Here is a 20,668-nt window from a genome sequence, read left to right as displayed (position 1 = left end):
TATTGGTGTATAAAAATGCAACTGATTTCTGTGTGTTGATTTTATATCCTGAAACTTTACTGAATTCCTGTACAAGTTCTAGCAGTTTTGGAGTGGAGTCTTCTGGGTTTTCCACATAAAGTATCATATCATCTGCAAAGAGTGAGAGTTTGACTTCTTCTTTGCCAGTTTGGATGCCTTTAATTTCTTTTTGTTGTCTGATTGCTGAGGCTAGGACTTCTAGTACTGTGTTGAATAGCAGTGGTGATAATGGACATCCCTGCCGTGTTCCTGACCTTAGTGGAATAGCTCTCAGCTTTTCTCCATTGAGAATGATATTTGCTGTGGGTTTTTCATAGATGGCTTTGATGATATTGAGGTATGTACCCTCCATCCCTACACTTTGAAGAGTTTTGATCAAGAAAGGATGCTGTATTTTGTCAGTTGCTTTTTCAGCATCTATTGAGGGTATCATATGGTTCTTGTTCTTTCTTTTATTAATGTATTGTATCACACTGATTGATTTGCAGATGTTGAACCAAACTTACAGCCCTGGTATAAATCCCACTTGATCGTGGTGAATAATCCTTTTAATGTACTGTTGAATCCTGTTGACTAGTATTTTGGTGAGAATTTTTGCATCTGTGTTCATCAAGGATATTGGTCTGTAATCCTCTTTTTTGATGTGGTCTGTGTCTGGTTTGAGATCAAGGTAATGCTGGCCTCATACAATGAGTTTGGAAGTTGTTCCTTCCATTTCTATTTTTTGGAACAGTTTCAGGAAAATAGGTATTAATTCTTTAAATGTTTGGTAGAATTCCCCTGGGAAGCCATCTGGCCCTGGGCTCTTGTTTGTTGGGAGATTTTTGATGACTGCTTCAATCTCCTTACTGGTTATGGGTCTGTTCAGGTTTTCTATTTCTTCCTGGTTCAGTTTTGGTAGTTTATATGTCTCTAGGAATGCATCCATTTCTTCCAGATTGTCAAATTTGCTGGCATAGAGTTGCTCATATAATTGTTTGTATTTCTTTGATGTTGGTTGTGATCTTTCCTCTTTCATTCATTATTTTATTTGGGTCCTTTCTCTTTTCTTTTTGATAAGTCTGGCCAGGGGTTTATCAATCTTATTAATTCTTTCAAAAAACCAGCTCTTAGTTTCATTGATTTGTTCTACTTTTTTTTTTGTATTTTGTTGTTGTTTGTTTCTATTTCATTGATTTATGCTCTGAACTTTATCATTTCTCTTCTTCTGCTGGGTTTATGCTTTCTTTGTTGTTCTTTCTCCAACACCTTTAGGTGCAGGGTTAGGTTGTGTATTGAGACCTTTCTTGTTTCTTGAGAAAGGCTTGTATTGCTATATACTTTCCTCTCAGGTCTACCTTTGCTGTATCCCACAGCTTATCGGTTGTGTTTTATCATTTGTTTCCATAAATTTTTTTCAATTCTTCTTTAATTTCCTGGTTGACCCATTCATTCTTTAGTAGGATGCTCTTTAGCCTCCATGTATTTGTGTTCTTTCCAACGTTCCTCTTATGATTGAGTTCTAGCTTCAGAGCATTGTGGTCTGAAAATATGCAGGGAATGATCCCAGGCTTTTGGTACCAGTTGAGACCTGACTTGTGACCCAGGATGTGATCTATTCTGGAGACTGTTCCATGTGCACTAGAGAAGAATGTGTATTCTGTTGCTTTGAGATGGAATGTTCTGAATATATCTGTGATGTCCATCTGGTCCAGTGTGTCATTTAAGGCCTTTATTTCCTTGTTGATCTTTTGCATAGATGATCTGTCCATTTCAGTGAGGGGGGTGTTAAAGTCCCTACTATTATTGTATTACTGTTGATGTGTTTCTTTGATTTTGTTATTAATTGGTTTATATAGTTGGCTGCTCCAATGTCAGAGGGATAGATACTTAAAATTGTTAGATCTTCTTGTTGGACAGACCCTTTGAGTATGATATAGTGTCCTTCCTCATCTCTTATTATAGTCTTTGGCTTAAAATCCAATTTATCTGATATAAGGATTGCCACCCCCACTTTCTTTTGATGTCCATTAGCATGGTAAATTGTTTTCCACCCCCTCACTTTAAATCTGGAGGTGTCTTTGGGTCCAAAATGCATTTCTTGTAGACCGCATATTGATGGGTTTTGTTTTTTATCCATTCTGATACTCTGTGTCTTTTGATTGGGGCATTTAGCCCATTTACATTCTGGGTAACTATTAAAAGATATGAATTTAGTGCCATTGTATTGCCTGTAAGGTGACTATTACTGTATATTGTCTCTGTTCCTTTCTGGTCTACTACTTTTAGGCTCTCTCTTTGCTTAGAGGACCCCTATCAGTATTTCCTGTAGGGCTGGTTTGGTGTTTACAAATTCGTTTAGTTTTTGTTTGACCTGGAAACTTTTTATCTCTCCTTCTATTTTCAGTGATAGCCTAGCTGGATATAGTATTCTTGGATGCATGTTTTTCTCATTTAGTGCTCTGAATATATCATGCCAGTTCTTTCTGTCCTGCCAGGTCTCTGTGGATAAGTCTCCTGCCAATCTAATGTTTTTACCATTGTATGTTACAGACTTCTGGTCCCAGGCTGCTTCCAGGATTTTCTCTTTGTCACTAAGACTTGTAAGTTTTACTATTATATGACGGGGTTTGGACCTATTTTTATTGATTTTGAGGGGGATTCTCTGTGCCTCCTGGATTTTGATGCTTCTTCCCTTTGCCGTATTAGGGAAATTCTCTACTATAATTCACTCCAATATACCTTCTGCCCCCCATCTCCTTCTTCTTCTTCTGGAATTTCATCTTATGGTATCACTTATCTCTCAAATTCTCCCCTTGTGGTCCAGTAGTTGTTTGTCTTTCTTCTCAACTTCTTTATTCTCCATCATTTGGTCTTCTATATCACTAATTCTCTCTTCTGCCTCATTTATCCTAGCAGTAAGAGCCTCCATTTTTTATTGCACCTCATTAATAACATTTTTTTATTTCAGCTTGGTTAGATTTTAGTTATTTTATTTCTCCAGACAGGGCTTTTATTTATCCAGATACTGTTTCTCTAATATCTTCCATGCCTTTTTTGAGCCCAGCTAGCACCTTGATAATTGTCATTCTGAACTCTAGTTCTGACATCTTACTAATGTCCGTATTGATTAGGTCCCTAGCCTTCAGTATTGCTTCTTGTTCTTTTTTTTGTGGTGAGTTTTTCTGCCTTGTCATTTTATCCAGATAAGAATATATGAACGAGAGAATAAAATACTGAAAGGGTGGCAAAGACTGCAGAAAAATGTATTCTATATATATATACGTATATATATATATATATATATATATATTAGACTGGTGAATAGAACAGAGCCACCCACTTTATTTTGGGTGTATTTTGGTCTCTTAGAAGAAACTACCTCCCAAAATTTTAAAGAAAGAAAAACATACACACACACACACACACACACTCACACACAAATAAGGGTAAACACGATGAAGGGATGGACTATGACTGTAAAGATGAAAATTGTTTTTAAATTTTATTTATTTATTTGACAGACAGAGATCACAAGTGCAGAGAGAGAGGAAGGGAAGCAGACTCCCCACTGAGCAGAGAGCCCAATGCGGGGCCCGATCCCAGGACCCTGGGATCATGACCTGAGCCGAAAGCAGAGGCTTTAACCCACTGAGCCACCCAGGTGCCCCATAAAGATGAAAAATTTTTTTAAATTTCTAAAAAAGGAATTGATAAGATAAGTTGGTTGGAAAAAGAAAGAAAAAGAAAGTGGAGATAATGTGCTTAGGCTGGAGACTAGAACAAAGCCCTGTGCTAGATTTAGGGTATATTTTGATCTATTAGAAGAAATTGTATCCCAAAATTTTTTAGAAGAAAAAAGCCTATAGTATACAAAAAATAAAGTTAGATACAATGAAGGATAAACTATGACTATAATAATGAAGGTTTAAAAAGGTTTTTTTAGAGAGGTATTGTTAAGATAAACTAGTTAAAAAAATTAAAAGAGGAAAAGTTAAAAAAATTAGGATAAGAAAGAAATAAAATTTTAAAAATTTAATTAACTTTGCAAGACTAAAAAATCATGGGGAGAGAACCATGAATTCCATACTTTGCTTTCCCCTCCTCTGGAATTCCGCTGTTCTCCTTGATCAGTGATCTTGGTCTTGGCTGGATGTTCTTGCTGATCTTCTGGGGGAGGAGCCTGTTGCAGTGATTCTCAAATGTCTTTGCCTGAGGCGGAATTGCACCACCCTTGCCAGGGGTCGGGCTAAGTAATCTGCTCGGGTTCGCTCTTGGGAGCTTTTGTTCCCTGAACACTTTCCATACCGGTTTGGAGGACGGGAATGAAAATGGTAGCTTCCCAGGCTCTGGCCTGGAGGAGCCGAGAGCTCCGGGCCCCTCTCCTCGGTGCGCCCTCAGAGAAAAGAGCTCAATCACTCCTGTCTCCCTGGTCTCTGGTCATGCTCCGAGCTCACCCAGCCTGTGACCGAGCATTTCTGTCTCTGATGCACGGCCCTGTTTGGAGTCTCCAAACCCAGCAGATTCCTGCTGCTCTGCTCCTCCAGAGGACAAAGGTGAGTCTCCCTGGATCTGCCACATGTGGGGTCCCTGCTCAAAGAGCAGTGATCCGACTGTGCTGTGCATCACAGTTTAAGGTAACCCCAAGCTCAGAGCTCACTCCTCAGCTCCATTTCTGTAGTCGGCTTCCCTACGCTGATACCTGAGAGCTCTGTGACACTCAGACACCCCTGATCCTTCCGTGAACCCACGGGACCTGAGACCACATTGTCCCTGCGAGGGCTCCACCCTTGCTTAGCCTCTGTAGCGATGTCCCTCAGTGGAGCAGACTTCTAAAAGTTCAGATTTTGTGCTCCGTTGCTCCACCGCTTGCTGGGAGACGGTCCCTCCCCCCACAGTCTATCTTCCCATCGCTTTGGATTCACTTCTCCGCACGTCCTACCCTTCATAAAGTGGTAAATTTTCTTTTCTAAAATTGCTGCTCTTCTTCTCTTGGATCTCCTGTTGAGTTTGTAGGTGTTCGGAATGGTTTGATAACTATCTAGCTGATCTACTGCTACCTGATGTTGTCTCAGTCTGCTACTTCTCTGCCATCTTGACTCTCCCTCCCGGAATCTGACATTGAGACCAGGTCCTCACCTGCCAAGTCTCCTTTGAGTCTCTGTGGGACTCTCATTTTATTTATAAGTAGTTTCTCTTAGCCACAACTGAGCCATCTGTGGTGTGGTCCTCCCTCTGAACAGTGTATACAGCAAATGGCTGCTCTGAGAGAGGAGAAGCCAAGTTTCACCACCCAACCTTCCAAGTCTGATCTTCCCAGGCTTTTTGTCTCCCCCTTCTCCAATTCACCCTATATATACACTGTCAGATTAATATTCTGTCATTACTGCTTGCATTTTTTAACTCCTGGGCATAGAAATCTTCCAGTGACTCCTTTTTTCTGCCTCTGTACAGTGGAAGGCACCCAAATGGCCTGTGGCCAGTGAAATCATCCTCCTTTGCTTCACTCATTCCTTTTAGGCACTAGTGGTACTAATGAACATCGCTGAGATGCTGCACACCCTTCATGAAACTGACAGTCTTATGAGTGATACAGACCCCAAAAAACCAATTTCATAAAGTATTCTATGATTATAATTGTGATAAAAGTTATAAAAGTAAATTATGAGGGCATTATGAAAGCAGACAGCTAGAGTGTATTAGTGAAATTAGGAAAGGTTGCCCTAGGGTAGTGATGCTAATGGGAGCTGGCCAGGTTTGGGGCTGAGAGAGGTTGGGATTTGTACAGGGAAAAGAAAAGAGAATATTCCAGGCAGAGGAAGGGAGGACCCCCAGCCATTTGTGACCGCAAGGCAATGAGTGAACAGAGTCACCAGTGATGAACCAGTGGCCAGTGATGAACCTCGGAGCCAGATTGCTCAGATCCTACAGAGACATTTTAAGGATTTGGTCTTTAAATTAAAGGTGGTGGGAAGTCCATCCTGCATTTACTTGCTGTTCATCAGAAGGTATCTTAGTTTGCTATGGAGGCCGTTAGCTACAAAAGGCAAGGCTCCTGAATGAGCTCATATAATCACAAGCTGCCTTAATAAGGCGTGACATCTAAACCAAGAAAGACAGCCACGGTATATCCTCTGCCAGTGAGAACCCCAGGGACTCCAGAACTTAAGTAGTGTAGTATGTCTACTTGTTTCAAAACAAAAGCGTTCGTATTTGTGGTTCTACCCTTCCGTGGTTTACTGACAATCCCAATTACTGAGTAAACCAAGGAAAGCCTGGACACCTTTTTTGAGGTTGAGTGGTCACCCTCCTTCAGCTTCTCTGCCTCCTGCTTCTTCTGCACCTTGATCCCTTTATTCTCTCCTTCTATCTGCTGTCCCTTGCCTCTACTCTTGGAGTCTACAGTGTCTGTAAGAGGACATTTGACAGTAAGAAAGGCAGATCTCATAGTAATGTCTCTTTCCCACATCCCTTCCATCTAGAGTCTCACGCAGAGTTCACAGTCCCGGGCCAGTCCTGGTTCTGAGAGCCCAGGCCCGTGAGCTCACATTAATGGAGGATTAGCATGGAATGCTGTGCTAGAAAAAGTTGCCAAAAGCATGTTTTGACAACTCTTGACAACTTTTGCAGAGAAAAACTGTAATTAGCTTGAACTTTTTTAAACTAAAAAAGGCTCTGATTGTGATTCAGATATAAGCAGGCTCTATATTAAAAATGAGCACGGGGTGCCTGGGTGGCTCAGTTAGTTAAGCAGCTGCCTTCGGCTGGGGTCATGATCCCAGGGTTCTGAGATCGAGCCCCACATTAGGCTCGCCGGTCAGCGGGAAGCCGTCTTCTCCCTCTCCCATTTTCCTTGCCTATGTTCCCTCTCTCGCTGTGCCTCTCTCTGTCAAATAAATAAATAATCTTTAAAAAAATAAGCACACTGGTCGTATTTAAAAACTAAAAAATGACCTCTTTTTTTTTTTTTCTTTTTGCTTGGAGGTGAGAGGCTTAGTCTCTTTCTATTCTTCACCATCACAACAAGTCGGCCCCCTACACACCTCCAGAAATTATTGGTGTGATCCTAAAGTTGGGATGAACAAAGGCACACCAGACTTCAAAAAACTGTCGTTTCAAGAACTCATTAGCTTGGCTGCTTTGCAGACTATTAATGGAGTTTAGAGAACAATAACTCAAATTTAAAACATTTTCAGGCTTATGGTTCCATAGGGCGCTGCCTTGCCTTCTTGAGAATACTTCCGCAGGCCCTTGCGATCATGACAATCATTTGTGAGTGCCAAGGTTTTCATTCCTTACTCCCCCGACCCCCATCCCTAACACCCCATATTAATTTTTTGATAAAAGTTTCCTAAAACATTTGACACTAGGAGCAGTGCCCCAAAGAAATAGATCGGCACATCAGAAAAGAGGAGGAGTGTCATGGACTTGTGAAGGCAGTGTTATCCAATATTGTGGACTGAAAAGCATCTCTAACCAGGACCCAAGAATTTCAATTTTTGATTTTGCTACTTGACTGTGCAGCCTTAACCTATCGCTTGATTTCTGAGTGTCATTGTTCTCACCAAGTGACCCCACAGAGTTGGGAAACTGTATTTTACTGACATAGTACAAATGGGGAAATAACAATGAGGAGCTTCTTGGTCTGACTCCTTTATTTACAAAGTTTTTTGGTTTTTGGGTTGTTTTGGGGGGTTTTTTGTTTGTTTTTTGGTTATTTGTTTGTTTGTTTTATTTTGTTTTGTTTTTGCCCCTGAAATGTTATGCAGGCTCTGTCTTTTATTTGAAATGCCTTGACTTCATGTAACTGTGTAAGAGACAGGACTGATTTGTATTTCAAGCCCAAGAAGATAACAGCTCCCAGCTGGAAGGGAGCCTCGGAGACGGATTTCTACGCTACGTGAGCTCAAAGGATACTGTTGGTCACATAGAGCAACTGCCGATGTCCCAGAATCCCTTTCGACAGTTTTTTGGAGCTTTTAAAGAACAGTTTTTCGGTAGTGATTTCCTGCAGTACCTAATCATTTCAGGTAGTAGTTTAGACTCATTACGTCTTTGAAGTCACCAACGTGCTATTAAATGGCTCACTGCTCTGGGGCATTAAATGACAGTGAAATGGTGGGAGCTAGTCTGTGTGGCCAGACCGCAGGAAACGGCTTGAGTACCCCTCCGCAAAGCCTTTATTTAAAAAGGAACAGCTTGTTCGGGCTTGGATGCTGAGCCTGCCGCTTGTTACTCTTTGGTATGTTCTCACGAGGTCCAGGGACACTTGTTTTCATAAATGCAGACACTGGAGCATGAATCTGGAACACTTCCTTTCAGTATTCACAGATTTACACAACAGACATATAGTTATGCATCACAAGATTGGATTTTTACAATCTCAGAAGCATACCCACGGTGGCATTGATGTTATTTGGCTACAGATGTTTTGTTCGAGGGCTATAGTTCTTACTTTGCCTCTCTGTGACTGTTTCTAGGGGCCTGTCTGTGGTACTGGGGAGTAGGGGTGCCATGGAGTCAGAGAAACGGCGTGTTTGTGCATGTGTGTGTTTTATTTGTTCCATCACCAGTTAAGGTGGGGGATTATGATTCAGTTAGCTTTGTTTTCTGGTCCTCTAGGCAAGTCCGTTTTCTACATAATTGTATTGTATATCACTTTGTGCTTTATATTATGGTAAAAATAACGTGACATAATAAAAAGATGTGATCTTTTAATTGGGTAAATGCAATTCGTTGTAGTATAGGCTTTGGGGGGATCATAAAGTTCCCAGTAGCAGGCACCTCATTTCTAGACCCTTTGGTTAGCTAGCACCTCCTATGTTGCAGAATATGGTACCTATTAGAAGCAGGGTAATCTCCCATCCAGATGATTCTTGATATGTGATAGATTGGGGTTCTAAGGATTCATCTATTGTGATAGTCAGATATGTGATCTCATATCTTAATAATCTGAGAATATTCTTTACTAGATTTACCTCTATTAAATTTGACCATACAAATTAAGCAACCAGAGCTAATTAAATGTGTTGATATACATGGCATCAGAGTGTAGCCTAATTAATTCTAATCATTAAGCCACTGAGATTGAAAGAGCATGTGTCAATGGTAACTGTGTCCAGAGATTCCACCACTAACCATCCGGAGTAGATTATTCCTAGAGCATGGTTGATATAGTGACTCCTATATATCTAGATTTGTTCAAGACTTACTGAGGGACAAAGCACTCAAATTTGAGTTTAGGTTTTGTGATGTGTTTAGCATATGCTAAATAAATGTTGGTCAAAAATATATGGCAGAAGGATAGGAAGCTAAAAACTCAGAAGGAGGGGCGCCTGGGTGGCTAAGTGGGTTAAGCCTATGCCTTCAGCTCAGGTGATGATCTCAGGGTCCTAGGATTGAGTCCTGCATTGGACTCTCTGCTCAGCAGGGAGCCTGCTTCTCCCTCCCCCTCTGGCTGCCTCTCGGCCTGCTTGTGATCTCTCTGTCAAATAAATAAATAAAATCTTAAAAAAAAAAAATTAGAATGACTGAGAGACTGACCTAGGTATAAATTTTAGCTTTTAAAAATCTCTTAGCCTCACTTTTCTCATGTGTAAAATAGGAACAATAACACCTCCAGATCTAAGGATTAAATAGGACTGTAAACGTTATAGTAGGTCTCAGTAAATGAATGAATGGTCTTTGCAAGCCAGCAGAGTCTAAGGAGACACAGGATGGTTGTGTAGCAAATAGACTCTCTGGAGAGACTTGTGAATCCAGTCCTGGTTCTGTGGCTACCAGCGATGTGATCGCATAGAAGTTTCCTAACCTTTCAAGCTGGATTAGGGTCCTCTTCTGCTGTAATGAATTATCACGAATTTGTGGCTTAAAGCAATACAAATATATTATCTTACAGTTCTGGAGGTCCAGAAGCCCAAAAGGGTCTGGCTAAAATCAAGGTGTTGGCAGGGTTGCTTTCCTTCTGGAAGTCCTAGAGAAGAATTCATTTCCTCGCCTTTCCCAGCTTCCGGGAGGCCACCTGTGTCCCTCGGTTTGTGGGCCTTACCCCCATCTTCAGTGTGTCTCTTTCCTTTATGAGGACTCATAATTATATTGGACCCACCCACATAATCCAGGATAATCTCATCACAAAATCCTTAATTTAATCACATCTGCAAAGTCCCTTTTGCTATATAAGGTGACATATTCACAAATTTTGGAGACTGGGACCTGAACCTCCTTGGGAGGTTGTTATTCTGTCTACCTCTTCGGACTTGGTTTTCTTCTGTATAAAACAGGGTAGTGTCATGTAACCTATCTTAGAATTAGGGTAAGAAATTCAGAGCCTACCCACACAAGGTAAACACTTAATGCATGTTAACTAATAATTGTTATTATTCTCTGCAAATGAATCTCAGAGTCCCTTCCTGTTACATAACCCAGGCATTCATGCTTCTGCCTCCACAAAATGATCCAGAGGGCCTGCGAGATTCAAGGCTGAGAAAGAAGGCGCCTTCCCACCCGCTATTCTTCCCCACTAAAATTCTTGGCAGCCACCAACTTAGGCCCATGGTTCTCTCAAGAAACAGAGATTTCTTCCAGTCATTCCTTAGTTTCAGACAAATTCTCTTCAAAGGAAGGACATAACGAAGAGGCTTCTAATTCACAGAAACAGATCCAGAGGCAAGAAATAAGGGCTGCCTCTGTTTCTTCTCTTTCCATTCTCTACTCCTGTCAGGCCAGTCAGCCCTCGTCTCAGGGAAAGGACCATAGTGTGAAGAATGCCATTGTTTACTGCTGGGGATCTTGCAGCCATAACTTCTGGCAGCTCATACACTCTGCCTGCTTCTTTTCCATGTGGCCTATTTAATTTTGGCATGTGCATATATTAACCCCATAGACTTGGCTGTGACTCTACTGGATAGGAATCATCAGAGTCCCTACAATGTCAGTGCCATTTTCTGGGTTGTTTTATATTGTATCAGCCTGAGATATTTTCTTCTGAGAGAATTTGAGTAGAGAAAGGAAAAAAAATACCATGATATTAAGTAATTTAATATTTAACTACGGGTTAGCCTCCATTCCACTTTTTACCGACAGATTACGCTAGAGTGAAAAGTTGTTAAATGTAGATTCCCTTATTCCTCACTGGAAGTGAGAACAAAATAACTTCTTTTACCATCTAGGATTCTTGAGATTTGCCCTTTGAAAATATTTGTTCTGGCACAAATATATTTTGAGAGACATACAGAAGAATTACTAGGGAGGAATGGGGCTTAAAAATAATTTAGTAGACACTCTCATCTTTTCATATCCTTCATGGACTGTGTTTGGAACCCTGTGTTCTTTTCATGCTTTGTATTGGTTCTGAATCTGTAAAAAGATAGTGGTGGTCCTATTGACATCTTCCTGCCTATCTTAGCCCCCTTTCCCCATTTGCCCTCTTGTCATCTTTATCTCAAAGGACAGTTGAGGTGCCTGAGTGGCTCAGTCTGTTAAGTGTCTGGCTCTTGTTTTTGGTGAAGGTCATGGTCTCAGGGTCATGACCTCAGGGTCATGAGCCCCACATTAAGCCCCACTTCAGGGTCCACACTGGGCATGGAACCTGCTTAAGAGTCTCTCTCTCTTCCTCCCCCTTTACCCCTCCCCCATGTTCTCTTGCCTCTCTCTAGAAAAAAAAAAAAAGAAGAATTTATACCAAATTAATTATATCAAGGTGAGTTTTCTGATTCTCCCAGGGAAATTTGCATTTTAAAGGCATAAATTTAATTTTCCCAGCTTTATTGAGGCATGATTGACAAATAAAACTATAATATTATGTACAATGTACAACATGATTTGATATATCTGTGCATTTTGAAATGATTCCCTCAAGCAAGTTACTTAACACACTCCTCACCTCAAGTAGTTACCTTCTTTTGTTTTTATGAGAAAGCTAAAGATATACTCTTAGCAAAGTTCAAGTCTAAAATTCATTAACTACAATCATCATGCTGTACATTAGATCCACAGAACTTACTCACCATATAACCTTCTGTTTTCTTTTCCAGCTATCCTTGCTTGATCTTTCTTTCTCAAGCTTAAGAACTGTCTATTTTATTGGTTTGAGTCATAGTCCCCCATACACGTAGAAAGGAAGAAAGTGAAGAAAGAAGAATAGTTAAGGAAAGGAAAAGAAAGAGCAAGAAGAAGAGTCTGGAGACAGGAAGAGAGAATAAAATGAAAAGAGGAGAGGTGGGAGAACTTGAAGTAGGGAGTGCAGAAGACCTATGAGCTTTATGACCTGTAGGTTTCTTTCCTTAATGAAATCATGCCAGCTCTCAAACCCTTACCACCATCCCACCCAGCTCCCCTTGGTATCCACTAACGCACATCTTCAGGGATGTTCCAGCCTCATTCATTGTGTGTATGTGTGAGACTGTCCCACCACCACCATCCTCAGAGGAAAACGAGACGTTCGCTTGAGTCTTACTTCATACAATGCCATTTTGGTCTTAAGAAGCCCGGTGGGCTCTGTAGTCAGATATGTCTTGTTTGAAACTCTAAACTGGTCACTTAGGTGATTACTTAATTTCTCAGAAGTTCAGTGTCCACATTGGTAAAATGGGAACACCAATATCAACATACAGTGCTCTTCTAAGAACACAATGAGAAACTCCTGCATAATGCTTGGTACAGGGCAAGCTTTTTTTGTAACAGGGTAATTGTTTTAAATAGTGTTGTGGTGATTATTCTTTTCATCTTATTATTACTATTTCTACCCAGAAAGGTCTGATTTTCTCGTCCTACTGCAGAAAACAATTTTCTTACCTGACTCTGCCTTTTCAATGTCCCCACACGTAACATACCTTAACCCTAAAAAATAAAAAATGGACATTTTAAAGCATACAAGCCTCCCTGGTCTGTATCTTGATTGCTCAATGCCATGTCCTACACTTAATCTCACTTTGTTTTTCCCAGTTCTTCTCCTAGAAGTCACACTTCCAGAAGTTTAGATAACAACTGGCCCATGCATCAGTTACTGCTCCATTTTTTTCCCCTTAATGTACTGGAATCAGACAAGGGGGGACCTATCTCTTTCTACTACTCTTCTTATGATCTTTCAAAACAAAGATGCATTAGAATCTTTCAAGCAGCAGGAGTCACACCATAATGTCCTAAAGCACTTGGGATTGATCAGATGTGAGTTTCTGCCTGACACATGAATATGAAGTGTGCAGACACAGGCACGCTGGTTTCTACCATGTGAGGAGCCCATCACAGCCTTCTCCTCGACATCCTTCCTGTTTGCCTGGCCTCAAAAGCCCCCCACAAGCCTTCTTGCACTTTCTCTCTCGGCAGTTTCTTTGCAGATACCCTCATTGTGATTGGCTGCTCCCTTTCACCAACAGTTGGTGCTCCCTATAAAACAAACCTACCTTTGATCCCCACCAATTCCCAGCCTTCTTCTCCTAAACCAGCCCACATAAGCAATTATACTTCCTTTATTTGTGTATCCATGTATGTAAATAAACATTTTGGTGGGGTGAGTGTCCTTAGCTTTTATCAAATCATTGGAAGGATCTATAACTTAAATGATGGCCTGGACAACATTGCACTGCTTAATGAGCTAATATATCCTGTCATTTTGAAGCCTCATTATTGAGAAGATAAATTTAATTCAGTCACTTGAACAGAATTTGGAATTATAATCTTAACACTTTTCAAAATGTTTTACTCTTATAAATGTCTATGTATATATACAGTATAATCTCACTATTCTAAGTGGGGCTCAAAAATGTAGTTAGAAAGTGGGTGCTGTCCCATTGCAAGATTAATGAAAAATAATCAGTCTTCTACTTCTGGAGGGAGAGAACTTTTCACTTAATTTGTTTTCAATTATTAGACGTGTAGGAAAAAGAAACAGACCTCTGTTTATGAGCCGTGACATCTTACACTGAACTGAGAAAGTCCCAAATGATCGGAAAGCGGTCATTTCCTAGCACCTATCCCCCAGAAGCTAAGAATTAAGAAATCCCAGTAGGAGAACAGAGACCTCTCTCTCTCTGGTGTTGGGGACAGCCATAGTTCTACCATGACCAAGTGGCCTATACTCTTAACATTATTCCTCTTGGGAAATATAGATATACAAACACACACACACATGCACGCACACACACACACACACACACAATACCATTGTCCCAAAGGCACATGATATTGAATAAAAGGTGATGTTCTGAAAAATCTTGGGTCCCAGTGCAGTGTGGGCAGCAACACTATAGACGACCCCCCTCTTAGAGTGATCTCCCCTTAGGAGAGGGCCTTTTCATCAAGCTTCTAGACAGGATTTCCAGTCCATCAGAAACATTCTAATAACTTCGAATCCCACATTATAGAATTCAAATTTTCATCATCTTCCTTCTAAAAGTTTCCTTTTTACTCACATCAAGTTGCTCCCATCCATGCTCTTGCAATCTTTAAGCCATTACGGCTAATAAGGAGGTGATGGCAGGTGCTAATGAGCAGAAGTCCCAGCCTCTTACCAAGCCAAAAGAAAGCAAACAAAACCAAACAACAAATGTCCTTAAACACCAGGTACATTCTTACCCCAGAACAGCAAGTTCCTTCCTGACTTGACAGTATCACTCAGTCATTCTTCCTGGAATAATAATGGTTTTCTAAACTTTTTTTTTTTTTTAAGATTTTATTTCTTTATTTGACAGAGAGAGAGAAATCACAAGAGGCAGAGACAGGCGGCGGAGGGGGGTGGGGAAGCAGGCTCTCGGCTGAGCAGAGAGCCCGATGCAGGGCTCCATCCCAGGACCCTGAGATCCTGACCTGAGCTGAAGACAGAGGCTTAACCCACTGAGCCACCCAGGTGCCCCAGTCTTCTCAACTTTTTAATGGCACTTTTTATTTCTTAAAGTTTGCCTCCTTAGGTGCCCGTATCATTGTATGTAAATGTTTCTGTATATTCACATCCCCCAAAGAATTAATTGTCTTCTTCCTGGGCTCAAGGTACATTTTTTAAAAAATATTTTATTTATTTTTTCGACAGAGAGAGATCACAAGTAGGCAGAGAGGCAGGCAGAGAGAGAAGAAGCAGGCTCCCCGCCAAGGAGAGATCCCGATGTGGGGCTCAATCCCAGGACCCTGGGATCATGACCTGAGCCGAAGGCAGAGGCTTTAACCCTCTGAGCCACCCAGGGGCCCCTCAAGGTACATTTTTAAAGTGGGTCTTACAAATAAGAGAAAGAAAGCAACATAAGAATTCCACCCTAAAGTTCTGCCAATAGGTTCTGAGGTCAAAGTCAACTACTGTTCTATTTCTAACTTAGGAGCATGTCAGGAGCACCTGTGGTGCTCTTAAAAACATAAGTGCTGGGGCACCTGGGTGGCTCAGCTGGTTAAGCGTCTGCCTTCAGCTCAGGTCTTGATCCCAGTCCTGGTATCAAGCCCCATGCTGGGCTCCCTGCCCTGCAGGGAAACTGCTTCTCCCTCTCCCTCTGCCGCTCCCCCTGCTTGTGCTCTTTCATTCTCTCTTTCAAATAAATAAAATCTTTAAAACAAAACAAAACACAAGTGCTCCATTCCAACCCCAGGTTCAGTAGATCCAGATATCTGCATTTTCACAAGGTCTCCAGGCTAGCGTGATGGGCAGTCACAGCCGAGTACTACTACTATGGTTGGTTCTTTGCAGGGGAGATCAAATCCCAGATAACGCATCCAGCCGGTCATTATACTAAAATAGTGAGCTCATACCTCTCCCCACCCCCACCATCATAAGACCCAAGTTCCAAGAGCAGAAGATGACATTCAAAGTAAAAGATTCCGAACCCCATTATAGCCATTTATTTTAGTCACAGCGCTTTCCTACTTACAGGGGCTCATCTTGATAAAGGAATGGGAAGTAAAAAGCAAGTGCAATTATATTTTGCCTTGGGAAAGAGCTCTGAATACTTTTTTATTATATTGCCAAAGATGAGGATGAGAATGTAAATCTGAGAAAGTCCTATCAGAGGCTTCTTTCATTAGCAGAAATGGAAACAGGCATTTATATGCCACCAATAAATCAATTAAAGGAGGAAAGGAGCTTGAAATGGCCTTGACTGCAGTCATTAACTTGGGGGATCGCAGGGCCTGGTGATTGCTGAATCCAGCACCCTCATGTCATCCCTCTGGAGCAGAGCCAGAATAAATAAATAAATAAAGCCTGGAAACAGGCTCGTCATACTAAGCGCCAAGTCTGTAGGTTTTAAGTGTTTGCCTAAGTGGAGCAGAGGCAAAGCAGAGCCAGACTGTCTAAAAACATTGTCGGCTTGTGTGGATTTAAAACGTTGAGAGTGTACCAGTGTGTGCATTGGTGTGTTTCTACGTGGCTGGGTTTACAACAGTCTGGACGCGGGCAATCATTTTCATCTCCGTGATTAGTTCCAATAGAACACTGGTTCAGAGGAGGAGGATTCTGTTAGGGAGTAGCACACGAAGAAATCTCTCCTGCATTTTGAAAGACCTGTGGACCCATCCTCTTCATTTCCTTTTGGCCTGTCAATCAAGTTCTATCAACTTCTTTTCACTTACTAGTTTCAGGAAATCTTAATTTGTATTGAACAGTAGCTGCTGGAGTAAGGCTACTGGCGATTAGAATTCATAGCAGCCTAGGCATTTAAAAAAAAATTAAAAGCCAAAAAAAAAAAAAAGGGATTAAATGTCTTCCCCTGCTAGAAAATGTGTTTCGGGGGAACATTTTTTACCTGCTTGGGGGTCAAGTTTTTCAGGTGTCACTGGGGAATAATAATAATATCTCCCCAAATTCTTCACAGGGTTATAGGGGAGAAGCATTTTATAATCTTCAGAAAGTTATACAAATGTGAGACACCATCAGTTTAAGATCTTACGTTTAAAACTTCTTATGTCATGTGGCGTAGAAATGTGTGTTTAGTATGGGTGATGCTGGATTAAAGAACTGTCATGAAGGAAGTAACTCAAGAATGTGATATTTCAATGTGAACATGTTCTCACTATGCCAAAATACAATTCACATTTCTTCTAACACTCTGTGCCCTGTATTTTGATTTATTCTCTATTTCTTGCTAGTTCCCTCACTGTTCTACTCTGTTATTTCATCCGTGCCCCATAAATAGTGGCAGAGAACACGAGCCCTCCCCGTCCAGTTTTGTGGCCCCCTTTTGATGACAGTGCTGGAAGAAAGTGACTTGATGAACTCACTTTCTGTGAAGCCATTACTGCAACAGATTGCTTTCTCCAGTGTGTGAAGTGGTATGGGAGAGCAAATGCTGATTTGCCTCCGCCACCATTCTTTCCCGGGGACCACAAATCACCAAGTCCCACTGCATATGCCCTGAATGTCAAATCAATCTTTACCATAACACATATATTCTTCTTCCTGAATTACAGATGTTTCCAGCCAACTGGACTCTTCCCTTAATCATGTGCTCCCATCCCTACCCTCCTTCCTACCTGATCTTTCCTCCACTCAGTATGCTGAAGTTGACTTGCCAAAACCTAAATCTGTACACATCAGTTTCCTACTTAACCATGGGTGGCATCCGGTCTTCTGGAAAACCTTACACAGTCTAGACCTTCTAGATCTGATGCCTGTTCTGGCATCACTATTCACACTTGAACTTAGCAATACTGAACTATTCCCTATTCCCATATATTCTTGTTAAAGCCCCATGTTTTTTCCATGATTACCTCTAACTCTGCACTCATTTCTCTCTAGAAAATCCTTGTTTATCCTTTAAAACTCTGTTCCAGAGTCACCCTTTGATGCCTCCTTCAGATTTCCCAGAAGTAAACTACTATATTTAGTAATACATATTTTTATTATTGTACATATTATACCAAATACAATTATCATCTGGAATAATTTGTTTCTCCTCCTAACTGTGAGCTTCTTAAAAGCAAGGATCATGTCCTATTCATCCTTGAATCTTGAGCAACTAGCAGAGTATCTGACAAGTTATAGTTACCTTATAAATATTTCTTAAATAAATGAAATGGATAGATTCTCATAAGTGAAAACAAGGCACACCCTGTATAATTCATGGGACTGAACCCTAGTAAAGGAAATGACTTAATGGGGCTCATCACTTATTCATCACCTGTTAGTTCCTTTTGCTATTTTGACATTTATGCAATCTGGTAAATTCTAAGGTTGCCAGCATCTTGTCTACATGAAGGAGTAACAGAAACACCAGATTAGGCCTGTTGGTGAGCCACACACCTTGTGACATTACTACTGTCACAGATGGGTTCTTTCCCCCTGCATCTCCTCCATATGACTTTGGGCAGCTGTTGTAATACTGAAATTCATGAAGAGCAGAGCTTCGTGACAATTTCAGAAGCAAAATTGCTCTCTGCAAAAAACCTCCCACCTTCCTCTACTGAAAGTTTTGCTCTTTGGTCTTGCTAAGAAGACAGTCAAGCATTATGTGTCTCAGGTCCCACTGATCAGAGTTAAATTGGAAACAAAGGAGCCCACGGTGGTGTTCCTTGGCTGTTCGATTCATGGACTGACTCTGTCCATCGGTCCCTCTGTTGAATCCATGTAAGCAGTAAACTAGCATGCCTTCCCTTTTTCCTATTATGACTGTGACCAACGGGTAATAAATATGTATTCTCAATTTTATCTAATAGTGTTGCTTCCCAGGAAACCTTAGTGGTAAAATGAGAAATGTGTTGTTTTCCTTTTATATTTATAATTATGTCCCACGTTTTCTATTATTTCACACTACTGGGTTTTTCCTTCTTGTCCTTATAAGGTACACATTTTACTCAGATGTGAGAATTGATTCCTGTTATATAACTCATTATGGTTCTTTTATGAGTTAATTAATCACAAAATGATGATGAATAGACCACATGGTGACATCAATGTAGTTTGCATCTATTTTAACTTCTGTCTTGTAAGACAAGATTTTGCTTTAAAATGTATGGTCCTAGATGGTAATAGATATAAATTAGACTCCCTCATTTCAAATAACTAATTTCTGAAACTGGTGTAACCTGAAATGAGCTCTTCTGTGAGTCAGTTTTGGGAAATATCATTAAAAGTCCTTTTCTTGGGGAACAAACTTGGCTCTTAGTGTGCTTTCCTCTTCATTGTCCCTCTTCTTTCCTCTATTTTTTTCATTCCTTTTTTTTTTTCAATAAATACTAACTAGTCATATCATTTACTGATTGGATTTTACTAGGCACTGTAAAGAATTTAAAACGTTTGAAGTCATCGTCCTCACAAATCTTCCAGAGAGACACACAAAAAGTTAACTAGAAAAGAGATGTCACAAACGGTACCAGCTGAGGGGTACAGACAGTAAGCCTGGGTTTGGAGGCCAGTCTTTCCTTCCCTGACATTTTCAGTCTGAGCTTTCTAGCCGTCCATCCATTGTGATTTATTTTTAACAGTTCTTTTCATCTCATTCCAACATACAGACAGATGCAAGAACATATCACTGGTGCTATCCCCTGTCTCTATTGCTTCGACACAACTTCTAAACTCTTGAAATAAGAATTGGAAGCTGTATCCATACTATTTTGTGAATGTCAGATTATTATCAACTCACTTCCTCTGGAGTAAAGGGGATGGGGTTCTGTGAATCAGGAAGGGTGTGTTTTTCTCCAGATCTCTATATACCAACCATACCTGCGTACTTAAAATCATAAAGAGGAAGTACTTAACTGTGTTCAGCACTGAATTGTTATCAAACCGAAGACACTTCATTAATAACCCTACTCTTTCCAGTTATTGTTTAGGCCAGACCCTTCTGTACATCACCACCCATCATAAACAGGAACACACTCTTCCCTAAACTCTGTAAACCAAGGCAGTTCCATGCCCTTCTTTCCCTTCCTGTCAGTAGGCATATAATTCTTCACTCATAGAAACCACCGGTGGGGCTCTTTGACTGGAATAATTGGCATCACATTGGGTTTCACAACCAATATTTTCTTTTACCCTTCTGTGAGTTATTTTGTACACAACTCCATTATCTTTTAAGCTGTCTTCTACAACCTAGTTCTGTTAAATTTACTCCCAGGTAGTTGGTATCTCTCACACTCACATATCTTTCATCTTCTATCTTTGTGATTTCTTTGCTTCTACGATTTTGTATCTCCATGACTAGAATGTAAACATCTTAGGGGTAAGAACTGTGACTTGATCTTTGTTCTATACCTAGAACTTGATTTGGTTCCTGGAGTATAGAAGGCACTCAGTAAAGATTTGTTAAGTGAATTGTCAGCATTGAGAGAAAGGGATAGTGAGCTCTGGAGGCCCAGAGGAAAGAGAGTGAACACAGCCGATCATACAGTTAGGATTTCAGAGGAAGATCCACCTAAGCTAAGAGCTGAAGGGTTATTGCAAGTTAGCCAGACATAAGGAGAGGGGAATCTGGACCCAAAAACAGCATAGAGAGAGAACCATATTTGAGAAAGAGCAGAGTCCATTGGAAGACCCACAAAAAAGATCAGCCTTCTGTTTACCATGCCTGAGAATCAGAACACAGTGGTATATATGTTTATGTATATGCATAAATGAGAGAGGAACTTGGGTTTTTCCAAAGTTTAATTAGCTTTATAAAAAATTCAACTCCATCAACCTATAAAGCCCTTAGTATTTAGCCCAAAGTCCTCTATTGGGCTAAACAGCATTTTCATTAACTTTCTCATTATCTTCTTT

General features: G+C 40.7%; 1 protein-coding gene across 30 annotated transcripts in view; it reads left to right on the top strand.

Moving 5' to 3' along the window:
* Positions 1-20,668, top strand: part of DTNA (dystrobrevin alpha) — a 355,367-nt gene that overhangs the window by 210,224 nt on the left and 124,475 nt on the right. The gene's annotated exons all lie outside the window — the stretch shown is intronic.

The sequence above is a fragment of the Lontra canadensis genome, unplaced genomic scaffold (assembly GCF_010015895.1).
Source record: "Lontra canadensis isolate GAN:19392208 unplaced genomic scaffold, GSC_riverotter_1.0 scaffold17, whole genome shotgun sequence".
Lineage (NCBI taxonomy): Eukaryota > Metazoa > Chordata > Mammalia > Carnivora > Mustelidae > Lontra > Lontra canadensis.
This window is presented reverse-complemented; position numbering and strand designations above follow the sequence as displayed.